Source organism: Cavia porcellus, unplaced genomic scaffold (genome assembly GCF_034190915.1).
Source record: "Cavia porcellus strain 051 isolate PalLab524CR breed Dunkin Hartley unplaced genomic scaffold, mCavPor4.1 scaffold_21, whole genome shotgun sequence".
Taxonomy (NCBI): domain Eukaryota; kingdom Metazoa; phylum Chordata; class Mammalia; order Rodentia; family Caviidae; genus Cavia; species Cavia porcellus.
Window position 1 is genome coordinate 23,807,010 of NW_026947504.1, and position 13,820 is coordinate 23,820,829.

Genomic DNA, 13,820 nt, shown 5'->3' on the forward strand with positions numbered 1-13,820 from the left:
AAAATGTGTTTTTGTAAAACACATTTGTAATTTGTAAAATTTAAAAGAAAATTTAAAAACAAGAGATCGTTGAGGGATATTGCTATAGATAAATGGTTCTCAAACTTCAGCAATTAGAATCATCCAGAGGATGCTGATGAAAGTGCTGATGGCTGGGTCCTACTCTATGATTCTGATTCATTCTGCCTGTAATGTAGCCTATAAATTTGCATCACTAAGTTCCCAAATGACGCCCATGTTGCTTGTGTGCAGATCTCACTTTGATGAATAATGAAGAAAATTTAATCATTTACTTCTTTGCAATCTACTGTGACACTACCCTCCTATCACACTATGGATGCAAAGTAAACTTAACAAATCTTAGAACTCAGAAGAATCCCATGCTCTCAGAAATTCAAGGAGTATCAAACTAAATGGAGATAATCATGAGTCATAAAGACTAAGAGGGCGACTTTCACAAAGAGTAGGTGGGAAGCTTTAACAAATTATAATCAGACCTCCACAGCAAGCATACATATGACAGGACATGGATACACACTTCTGTTGCCAAGCTATTCACATTACAGTGGAATCATAGCAATAAAGGATTTCGGAGGATGAAGAACCAGAGAGACAAGCACTAACAGGGAGATGACCCCCATTGCCACTCTGTAACTAACTTGTCCACTGAACAAGGTTTTACCTCCTAAGAAACACTCTTTTCTTCTTTGAGATTCATTTAACAAATTTTCAGTGACTCATCCTATGCACACCAAACACGATGCTGCTCTTAAATAGACAAAGATAGATCAGCAAGCTTGCTTCATGTAGGCAGCCAGGGAAGGCAGGGAAACTTGGCCAGATATGCCCCCATGTGCCCACCAGCCACCCTCACTTCCTTCTGGCAGCCTGTGCCCACTGAGAGCATCTGACAAAAACACCTCTGTGTGCCTGACTCTACCAGGGGAATCCCAGTGTGGACACGCAGGCTGAGAGAAGAAACAGCCCTGCCACTACACATCCCTGGCCACCAGAGAAGCCTCAGTGTCCCTCACAGGTCTGCAGAAGTCTGCTACACCTACCCTACAACCTGCTACCTCCCTGTAAATCTGAGATTACCCGGGTGCCTGTCCCATTCCCCTACACTGTAGAGGGACAGCCAATGTGGCAAGTGCCTGGGACCTCACAACTGGCTTGTTGAGAGGAACCCAGGAGAATGTCAAGATGAAGGAGTGACAGGCATTCTCAGAGCTCCAGACTTCACAAAACAAGTCTGGGAGATACAGTTATGGAAGAAAATGGAAGTCACACACCTGAAAACTCTGAGAGGATAGCAACAGAAGGAAAGAAACAACTTCATGAGATTGTAAAAGCAGTCAAATCAGAAACAATGCCTCAGGTAAAAGAGAAAATCACAAACTTAGTGAAAGAATTAGTCAGTATATCTAAAGAAGACAGATAAAAGAGAAGCATAGGAAAATGATAGAAACCTTGAATGAATATAGAAAGGAATTATAATGCATGAAAAAGAGAACCAGGAAATCAAAAAGTCAATCAAAAGCTCGCAAAACCACTTGAAAGAGACTGAAGACAGACTTTCAAACCTAGAAGATAGGACTGCAGCTAGTGAACATGACAGGAAAGATCTCTTAAAAACAATAAAGAATCAGGAAATAACAATTAAATGGCTTCAAGAGGACACAATGAAGCATAATTTAAAATTGATAGGTATCAATGAAAAATCAGGAGTCAACACAAGTGAAATTAAAAAGCTATCTACAGAAGTAATAGCAGAAAACTTTCCAAACATGGGAAATGGATCTGGCATGCAGCTAAGTGAGGCATATAGAATTCCAACTAGCCATAACCAAAATAAATATACACTCTGACACATCATAATCAATAATCCAGGAATTAGACATAAGAAAAGAATATTGAAAACTTTTAGAGAAAAGAAACAGAGCACCTACAAAGGAAAATCAATCAGAATCACAGCAAACTTCTCAACACAAACTATCAGATCAACAAGAGTTTGGAGTGAAGTGTTTCCAATCCTGAAAGAAAACAACTTCCAACCCAGATTCACATACCCTGCAAAACTATCTTTAAAAATTGATGGAAAAATAAGATAATTCCATGACAATTTATTGTAATCCCAAATCTTGAGTTTACTCATCCAAGTACTGTAATCCTTTTAGTTTTCCTCACAATCTAAAAAGTTATATTTATAATCTCATTGAGATGTTATTGGAATCCCAGAAAGTTAATTCCAATCTACCACCACCAATGCAACCCACAGCAAGAGTAAAGATACCAAGACATATTCCAAATTAAGGGCTAACAAAGAGTCTTAAATCCAATCCCCGTGAGGACATGTAGACAATGGCCTTGATCCTAGGCCTCTTGGGTGGCTTGGGGATGAGTGACAGTGAGAATAGCGGGAATTACAGGAGTCACTTGAGCTGGCTGGCCAGGTGCAAGAATGGCATCTCTGTAAATTGCAGAGATAAAGATACACAGAAGGATCAATTTACATAGCCCAATTAAGGTAGCAGTAGAATTGTTTTGAGAGGCTGTTGCTTAGGTTTCTGATATGTAAACTCTTATCATAGCTTTTTTATTTTGAAACTCATATCCAGTTGACATTTTTGGAGCTATTGGCTCTTACAACTTGTGTGCTCATATCCTGTACATATTCTGTAAGGAGAATACTATTCAAGAAAACAGGACCGTCTATTGGCTTTAAAAATTACATACCAGCATCTCCACTAGCCTTATCTGCAATGTTGAGAGCCAATTAAAGAGAGAAAAAATACATACCAGTATAAGGAAATGAGTCTTCAAATAATCAAATTCACAGTAATTGTTTTGCATTCAAAGGGAGTCATGGGAGTTGTCTCCCACAACAACTGAAGGAATTCATGACCACCAAACCAACCCTACAGAGAGTGCTAAAGGATATAATAGGGAGCGATAAAGATGGCCATGGCTCCACGAACAGCAGCAGAGGAGGACCACTAAACAGGACAGGCAATTGAATGAAGGGAAAAAGTGGAGGGTCAACAACAGGAGGATAGCATGGCAGAGACAAACCAGTGTATGCTGGTTGTCACCATTAATGTAGATGGCCCCGATTCACCAATAAAGAGAAACAGGGAGAGTGACTCAAGAAACAATCCATCAATACACAGTATACAAGAAATACATTTAACTCAAAAAGAAATTCATAGACTAAAAATCAAAAGAGAGTAAACAATTGTTTTATGCAAAAGGAGACCAGGAAAAAGCAAGGATTGCTCATCAACCACAGAATGGAAGAGAGATAGAATATTTTCATGCAATGGAAAGGTACCCAACTATAAAGTAAGATAATCTCAAGGCTCTTGTAGGTAAATGGATGCAACTGGAGATCATGCTCAGGGGTGAAAAGGTTTGGACTCATACGAGTGAACAGCGAGTTACCTCACTAGCATAAAAACCTGAAGAAGTTTGTGGGATCCAAAAAGCACAATAGATATTATGAAAGTGATAGGGGAGGAAACGCCTAAAAAGGGGAAGTGGTAACCATTGTTCATTTCCTATTATTTTGTTTTGAATTCTAGTATCATTTTCAAAATTTTATTAGGTTTGATTTTATTCTGTCTTGTTTTGTTAGATTTTACTGTGTCTGATAGTATGGGCAGCGATTTTGAAGAAAACAGGATGTATTATGTCAACCTTTGCTGATTTCCTATTATCTTTTTTTGAAGTCCTTTAGTGCTTTCATTCTTCTGTTTTGATTGGGTTTACTCTGTTTTGTTTTATTTGATTTTATTATATGTCATAGTATAGAGAGCTATTTTTGTTATTTTAAAGAGAATAAAACAAAGCAAAACAAAACAGAACAAAGCAGATCAGAACAAAACAAAGCAATCAACATAGGATTTCAGGACAAGACAACAAGAAATCAGCATTGGTTAGCTTAATGTCTCTTGTCTTCAAAATAGTTGGACAGCTATTTTGAAGAAAAAAGAGACATTAGAATAGCCATTGTTCATTTCCTACTATATTGTTTTGAAGTCCTGTAATGCTTTCATTCTTTTGTTTTGATTGGTTTTAGTCCACTGATTGACTTTGTTACATATGAAGGAATAGATAACTATTTTGAGGAAAGCAAGAGGCAATATGGTAGCTATTGTTGATGTTCTATTGTCTTATTTTGAAGTTGGATTTATTTTATTTTGTTTTGTTTGATTTTGTTACATGTGAAGGTATGGAGACTATTTTGCAGAGAACAAGAGACATTATGGTCGCCATTGTTGATCTTCTGTTATCTTGTTTTGAGGTCCTGTGATGCTTTCATTCTGTTTTGATTGGTTTTGTTCTGTTTGGTTTTATTGTGTGTGGTGGTGTGGAGGGCTATTTTGAAGCAAATGAGACACATTATGGTGGCAGTTGCTGACTTCCTGCTGTCTTGTTTTGAGGTTCTATATTAGCTTGTATTGTTTTGTTCTGATTTACTTTATTCTGTTTTGTTTTGTTTTATTCTCTTTAAAATAAAAAATCAGAAAGAGACAAAGATAAATTAAGCATCCTTTTTAAAGAAACACAATCATGAAATGACTACCGTGCAGTTACAGAGAATATCACTGAGAAAAGCACCGTAAATATTACGAAATGATGACTCCTGTCATTGCAATCTACTAATTCCCCATTACCTCACCCTCAACTTGATAATTCAAAGTTGTCTTTCCTCCACCAGCTCCACTCACTTATCAAAGTCCTACTGACTTGCCTCTAAATTTCTCTTAGCATCTTTGGTTTCTTCTCCTCCCCTACAATCTTGTGCCCTTTCCAGATTGTAGCATTTCACAATTTCAACAGAGATCTCCACACATCCTCTAGGTGTCTGCCATCTGTTTTCCTTCTAAAACATCTCACAGGCTGTAACCATAGGGGTTTCCCAGATATTTTAATCCTTCTGGCACAATCTACCCTTCCTCACTGGTTCTTTCCCAAACTGCTTCTCCTGGCGTTCGGGCCTCTCACGGGCTTCCCTGTCTGATCCAAGTGCCCTGCCTTTCCTCCCCTGAGCAACACCTCCAAGCTCCTACATTTAGCTCTCTTATTTGCTCAACACACTGCACGTATCAAAGCAGGAGCTTTTACTAAGCTGCTACCAGCCTCTTGGAAAATTTCCCTTTCCTTTCCACTCATCCATGCTCAGCCCATCGTCATGATTCCACACTAAGTATGTTCACTTCGGCTTCCACTTGCTCATTTCTAAAACCTATGCCGATGTGTTCACCAGCGAGTCCTTTCTGCCGACTGCTTCTCGGGCTGACAGATGGCTTTCCTATGAGGGAGGAGATCTGGAGTTCAACTTCTGAATCTCTCCCTTCAGGCTGCGCCCATCCTCTGCTCCCAGATACACATGTGCTGCTCACACGCAGGCAGCACAGGAAACAAAGTTGAAGCATGGGAAATGGCTGGAGGATGGAGGAAGTCAGGCTGAGGACATCTGTTGATTTCCTTTTGCCAGGCTGGCTTATGTTCACCTTCTCAGTCCCACACCCTTTCTCCTTCTGTGCGGCTGAGAAATGTGACCTACACCCTGAGGAGCCCTGAGCACTCCAGGTGAGTGAGTAGCCCAGGCCAAGCCAACTCAAACAGTATCGATGCAGGAAAAAGGAACTCTTTACCTACTGCTCTGGGTATGACTGGAGGTTGACTCAGAAGCTCTCACTAGCGCAGACTGTCTCCTCAGACATGAGTCTACCCAAAAGAAAGGAGGATGGGAAAGGACAAAAGGCCAACATCATGAACCCTCTGGAGTCAGCTGTGTCTGAAGCCCATGATCTGGAATTTTCATAGCCAATAAAAGCTTGGTTCTCCATAACTCGGATTTGCTTTCTATTATTGTCAGGAGACTAACTTCAGAAAGAATAATAAAACTGACACAAACCAAGAATTATTACTTACAAGACACTGTGCCAAGTACTTACACTGCAAATCTCATTTAAACTTTGGGTATGTGCACTCTAAATCATTATTATAAGTCAATAATACTGAATGCTTTGTTGTTTCTGGTTGAAATAAGATATTGATGGTACACTCTGTATACCAGGCAGTACAACTGAGATCTCATGACATATTTCCTAATCCTAAAATGTTGGAAAGTTGGGGGAATGTGTCATAAACTACATCTGGAGCTACTGAACTATACATTTAAGATAGCACTTGTCTATACAGGGTTTACTGAGCTTTATGTGTATGACATGTACATGTCAATCAAAGCCATGAATTTGCACCTTCTGTAAAAGAGCTGCCTGAGTATGTCCTTTGGAACATAGGAGTATTTCCATAGCTCTATTTTCGAAGATCATTAAGAACATGAAGTCCAATAGATACATTTTCATTTTAAAAGTAGAATAGGAAATATTTTGCAAAAACATAGGATTAGAACACAGTTGAACCAAAGTGAGGTTTTAGGTGTGAATAGGATTTAGGATTTTTTGATGCAACAGCTAGATCCACCTTTACAAGAACCTGACACTAGAATTGGTACTGAAACGCATTTCTGAGATTCCAAGGGGCAATTTGTAAATAAACTTTTAATTTCCACCATGTTTATTGTTGTAATTAGTTTTAAACCTGAGTTTATTTCTAATTTTCTAAAATATGATTCCATGAATATACCTGTAGGATAAGTGAACATTTATACTAAACAATAATAATAATAAGCAAATTGATTGGACTTTGAATTTTATTAAATAAACCATTTTTCTAGGCAACAATAGAGTCAGTAACATATCTTTAATCTCTGGTCAGGGAAATGCCAGATTTTGGGTTTTAGTTTAGTTTAGTTTAGTTTAGTTTTATTTTGTCCTGTTTTGTTTTTGTACTGGGAATTGAACTCAGGATCTTACACTTGCCAAGCAGAAACTATGGCGCTAGGCTATATCCCTGACCAGTTTGGTTGCTTTTTTTTTTTTTTAAACAAACTGGCTTGCTAACTGAAAAACATTTAAAATCCCCACTTGTCTTATTAAAACTATGTTGTTTGCTGACTAAAAAGTTATTTTCACACACTCGGTTAACTTTTAGACTCAGACTGAGCTCACTTGCCCTCTTAAAAGAGAGTTTTGTCTGCCGTGTGAATTTTGAGGAGGCCTAAACCTACCAACCCCAACCCCACAGAGTGAGAAGGGTCCTGTAACTTTGCACAGGCCAATACTATGCTTCAGTGCCCTCTCCGTGTCTCCTGGTTACCACCGATGTCCAGGTAGAAGCAACGCTTTCATTCAGAACAAGCCTACAGTCTCTAAAAGATCACACTGTTATCCTGTTTATGTTAAGTCTAAGGCTGGCATATCATAAATTTCCTTTAGCTCTAGAGGAGAAAAAGAACTTGATCATTATGACATGCATTGGATTAGGGAGGCCTAAAAATTACACGATGGCCAAATGCTTTCAAAAGATTTCCTCAGTGTATGCAGTCTGGAAACAGACAACAGAGACTGTTCTGAATCTTGATCATGCACGAACTGTATAATGTAATCTTAGAGCAAACCACAAGGAAGTAATCAGGGACCTGTCTGCAGAAGAAATCAGTAGTGTGGAAAATTCTCAAAGACACCAAACACAGTTATTAGCCTGCTTGCCGTTCCAGGCAGGGAACATCACTCCATGACATTGAAACAGCAGACCCTGGGCACACCAACTGAGCATGTGGAGGAATCCAAAAGACTGCTTGTCATTTTTGTCAGAACCAGGAAAGCAGGGCAGATGAAAAGAATGGCCACAGATCAGAGAAGAGCAGATGAAGAGCCAGTCTACTCTTACCATAAAAAGCCTCACTTGAATGTGAATACCCAGGAAACACAAGAAAGTGTTTGAGCCAAGAGAATGTATCTTCGAACCATGAGAATGTTTTATTTAGTGATTCTCTAGCTGAAGGTTCAGATGGGACAGCTCCTCCTGATCTAAGAATGGACACAAAGTAACTGTGCTTGAACCTGTCTCAGAAGGAAAAACATTCTACTCTCCAAGTTCAGATAGCACTGACGGATATCTGCTTTTATTGAATCATACTTTATGAGACACCTTTGCATGATACAGTCAATGGCTACAACCAATCCATGAACATACAAGAGTTTATACCAGCAGCGCAGATTCAAAGGCTGGACAAGGCAATGCCACTATTCTTCTATCAATATTTTTCAAGTGAAAGAAAAAGAGCTGCAGTTTTTTATCTTTTTGTGTTTTTTGTTTGTTTTTGTTTTGTAACTAAAATTCCACTCAGGATCTTGCTCTTGCCAGGCAGGCATTGTGCTGCTGAGCTATATCCCTGGTCCAAGGGTTAGAATTTTAAATCTCCAGATGTGTAATGACAATAGCAAAACTTGCTAAACAAATTTATTTAAAGTTTTGCATAAACTAGAAGCTATTTGGATGACAAGGAAATCAAAAGCTTTTGATTTTTCTGGTGATGCAAGATACACATAGAAAATTAACAGTTAAGTAATCATCCAAAACCACAGTCTGAGTAATGTCAGAGAACTGAAACTAGTGTAAAATGCAGTAAGTTATTGCTTGGGAACTTGTCACTTACGAGTCACCATTATGTTCGAAGCCAGTCACCCTGGACTGTATCACACAACACGAAACTCCTGATTCTCAAAGTTGGCATCTCAAAAATAGAGGTTAGAATTCAGACTTGACCCACCTAAAATCTCTATGCATCTTTGAGAATTTCCTGAATCCTGTGTAAACACCGTGAATCTTTCTTCCTTTCCACTTGGCGAACCAATGAAAGCAGAACTATTGGCGGTCAAAGGGGAAACTAGAGTATGGAAAGAGTAAAGGCAAAATACTCTTCCTTAAATATGAATTGCTAATTACATCAAATCGTCAATGTCCCCATTGTTACTATATGAGTCTAATCGCTTTACCACTAGGTTTTAAACTTCACAATCTTTATAATCCAGATAACTCAGAATTAAACTTGAGAGTTGAATAATGAATATAATTCTTGATCAGTCAATATAGATTAGATACTACTTCAAATACTAAAAGAAATAACATTAGAAATGAAAATGGCATTAACATCAGCTCTTAAACTATGCAAATGATGACTGTCATTGCCATCTTCTGTAAATTTCAAACTATACTCTGCCATTAAAGTTATTCAGTGCTGTTATTCAGCACTAGTCTTAATTCTGTTAGGCTAGTTTCTCAGCTTTTATCACAGAACACACTATGGCATTTAAAATTAAACAAGTACCTTTAATTCATCATACTGAGTCTACTAATACACCTTTCTTTCCTGTACTGACTTCTCAATGGTTACGTCGTCAACTTGATTGGATTAAACGATACCTAGCAGACACATGAAGCACACTGCCAGGTAGAGGAGTACAGAAATGATTAGCATGTTGGCCTGTGCACTGAGGGCAGAAGACATGCTCCAGATGACGGATGGTATCCAATAGACTTATACCAGGAAGAACAGAACGGGGATAGGGGGGCTCAGCCCACATTTAAAAAGCTCTGCTGTACTTGAACAAGTACATCTTTTCTTACTGCCATCTCCTGTGGACATCAGATGCCAGCTTTCTTAACTTTCAATGTGGTCGCATACCAATCACTCTACAGAAATCTTTCAAACTTACAGTCTTGTACTGGTGCTGCTTTCTTAACCTTTTTTCTGCAGTGTTATGGTTTAGACCTAAAATGCCCCACAAAAGTCTTATATTTGTAGGCAGAGCTTGGTTGAAAGGGATGTCAAAGGTTGTTTCCTGGTAGGTTATATTCTTGTCCTCAGCTCCTGCCTTCTTTCTCAGTTTCCTGGTCACCATAACCTGAGCACTGTCCCTCTGCCAGGCCTTTCTGTCTTGTTATTTCTGCCTTGGGACCCACAAAACCTGATGGAACTCACTGAAACTGTGAGCCAAAATAACTCTCTCCACCTCTAAGTCGTAAGAGTTGGGTATTTGTCTCGGGGCTGGGAAAGCTGAGTAACACTCAGCAGCTACAACACCCTTTGGTTTCCTAGATGCCAAATGGCCATTGTGGATCATCCCATGTCTGATCCTATAAGCCTGAAAATACCCTTGCAAAAATATGTATGTGTATTATTTCTATTGACTCTGTTCCATTGGAGAGCCCTAATCAATATAAATTTCTTTTTTCATTCTCTTTTAGTAGATTTGATGAAGCTAGAGAGTCTATTTTCTTTATTCCCAGTTGCATTTAATATATAAATGTAAAATTTAATGAGATATTCATGTTTATTTTTATTGCACTATTTCTCTTGAATTGTCATTGTGCTAGACTACAGTAAATGGCAGAGTATTGAGCATAATATATGCAAAGAATTTCTGTCAGCAGCACTTAAAAGAGCAAACTGATGTACAACCAGTTAAGAGAACTTAACAAAAAGACTCAGTCTTCTATAGAAAAACATCAACAATTTGTTCAGAAACAAGCTAAATTTGAGCTGATATAACCAATCGCCATTATTTAATATCATACTTTTACTTTTTAAATACCAAGTACTCAACAAACAATTTATGAAACAAGCACATTATTTTAAACATAACTCTTTATTCATAGCAATCATTTGCTTCCAAATGTAATTTTGTGTTTTATTGTGGAATATTTTTAACTATCATACTTCCATCAATCAGGTTACTTATTAAGTGACTTGATATCTCCTAAATATACTGGCATTTTGATGAGATTTTTAAAGAGTCAGAACAGACACATAACTGAACTAAATGAGCACACCTTACATTTTAAAAGTTCATAACAAATGCTACATATGGTAAAAAGAAATAAGATTATCTTAGCTTCTTTAACAATAGCTACTTTTTTAAAGTTATTGGATTATGTTATTATATTTTGCAAGGCCTCTCAAATCCATCTACATACATTTTCTTGGAGCTTTATATTTCTCTATACATCTCTCTTATAAATATTGCATAGACTTCTATATAATATTATAGCATTTGTATTAAAATTATAGATACAATTGATTGGTTTATTTCTAGTCTCAAACAAGAGAAATCTGAATAATACATAACTACACTGTGGAGTCACTGAATTTGTCCAGAAGTTGAAAGTTAGATTTTATGTGGTGGGACAGTATTCCACTTCCTGAAAGCCCAGGATATGTGCAGTACATATAGTCACTCAGCTCACTGTCCTAAATATACTGGGACTCATACTAGCCACCAAGGAAGGTAAAAGAAAAAGGCATGGTGGTGGCCCTCACAAAGGCTAAACTTCCTGTTAGATGTGTAAGATGATCCATATTCTACATTAAATGAAGGTAGGGAATCAGATATTTACTCCTTTTGTTATTCAACAAAGATTACTGGGTCTGTAATATATTAAAGACACCCTGCTACGTGCTACATAGTGGATAATAAGAAACGCAGACACAGCCTTGCTCCCATAGCATTTACCTGGAGGAAGAAAACACAAGCAAGAATGTCACAGCCACTGGAATATGTACTGAAAAAGATGAACAGGGCGGAAAGAGGGATGCATAGAAAAAGGATGTCTGCCTGCGGGGAGAAGCTACAGAGCAATCTAAGAATAAGCTGACGGTGCCACAGGACAGAGAGACGGGCTTTAGGAGAAAGACGAGCACTTGGAGAACTGAGGTAAGGACAGAACGTAGCTTCGCTGAGGACCTGAAAGGCACTGTGCTTGGGGCAGGTTAGCTGAATGCTCTGTCGGCAGCTTTTCATCCCCTGTATTATTTACCTGTGGAATACCCGCCCCAGCAGCTGCACTTTAGCAGATGCTAAAAGAAAAAAGTGTTTGCCTGTAGTTTCAGTTTCCTGACACAGCCTGACCTCTTCCTTGGCATGCGAGTCCTACCCTTTGAGAACAGTGAAGAAGGTCCCAGTATCTGTATATCTCATTTAGAAGGAAGCCTGCCCACCCCTGTCTCCTCCTTACGGCTTGTCCCTTTCACAGGGTACATGCCATGTACACACACATACCAAGACAACTGCTGAGCCCAAGAGTCTCATCTTTGTATTTCCTCTGGTCCCCTTATAGAGAAAGGCTCTTTACCACCGGGAAAAACCACACTCAGAGAGGCACCTTAGTGTTTCCTCGGCCCCATGTGCATAGCATCTGAGCAGACCTCTGGCTCCATTGCTTTTCCTTTCAGAAGCATCAAGATCCAGAAATATACTCCGGCTTCGGGGGTTCCAAAATGCTTTCCGCCCAAACGTTTGAGTAGTTGCTTATGTGAACATAGTGTTAGTTTCAGCTGCCAATTTTAGAATTAAATGGCTTACACTACTACAAAATTTTAGCAGAACATGTTTTCCAAAATAAATGTCATTAAATCTATGCTCCCATCAACTGATTAGAGAGTCGAACTCACAAAATATGGAAGGAAAAAAAAAGCGAAGCAGCCCAGTAAGAAAAACACTCACTTTTCACTGGATAAGGGCTCCCGCTTCCCTCCCAGAGGCAGTGTGCCAGGAGATACGCAGGGGGTGTTTCTGAAGACCCCAACAGGTGACCACTTGTTTTCAGTTCAAATTTCAACTACATATTAATGCCCTTAAATTTTATGAAATCAGTTTACGTGTTTAAATTAATGATGGGTCTCTTCATTGCACTATTAAAACATTAAAAATAAACCTGCTCTGAAATTCTAAGCAAAATGAGACAACAGAGTATCTCAAGGCAGTTGCACTGAGAGTCTTGCAAATAATTCAAGTATTGCTTTCTGGAGCTACGGCTCAGCCCTATCTCACAGGGGTTATCTTTATAGCTCTGAGAGTTAATGAGCCACGAAGTGATCATTTAAAAGCTTGTGTCACAGCAGTGGCCACATGAGTTTGTCACTGTGCTGGCATTTTTTAGAAAATCATCTCAATTTGTACCTTGTACTTTTGAAAAGGAAAGCAAAAAAAAAAAAAAAAAGAAAGAAAGAAAAGAAGACTATATACCTTATCCCTACTCATTACCTCCATCTGGGATAGAAGCACTGTCTGATTACACATATGGCACATAAACCGTAATTTAATTAAATGTGAACAAAGCCTTTCACATGTCATATTTAAAATCTGAAACATAGCCCAGTTTTCCTTTTATTTAAAATACATGGAACAACATGTAAAAAAAAAAGGCACGTAGTTAATGACAGATGTGACAGAGACTCCTCAGTGCTCCTGCTGTGTCTCGTCCCAGCCCTGCTAACGGAGGCAGGCTATTTTGAGGACACTCCATCTTGGCCTCCAGAAGAGCTAAGCATTTTTGTCCTAACCAATCTATCATTTTCATAAAATTGCGAGCATAGCTTTGTTGTGATTTCATCCAATTCTAACATCTGAAATGATTTGATTTAAATCACTCTAAAGTTTTAAAAGCCAAACCACAAGTTAGCAGGGAGTTTATTTAAAACTGCATGTACTCTTAGAAGTTCTTAGGCAAATCTGAGAAGAAATGCAAGTTTGAATAAGAGATAAATTTATAGATACTGCTTATAGAGAAAATACAGTCCTAAACAGATGCTGAGGACAAAATATTAGGGATTTAGTCAGCTAATCGTCTTTCTAACACTAATTGGGAGAATTTGACTAGGACCAGCTCTGACTCTGTAACACCAAAAGATTAATTGCCAAGTCTCCTTCTCTCAAATTGGCCAAAAAGCACAAAAATCAAAATGGCAATAAGGATTCTGTATTTTTTTTTTTGCTAATAAAAATAATCAAAATTCTTCAAGGATCTTATTTATATACATGAAGTGAAATATCAAACAGACAATATGGTACATATGGGTAGATTATTTTGCTTTCTGGAAAACCTTAAAATTTTAAATAAAGCTG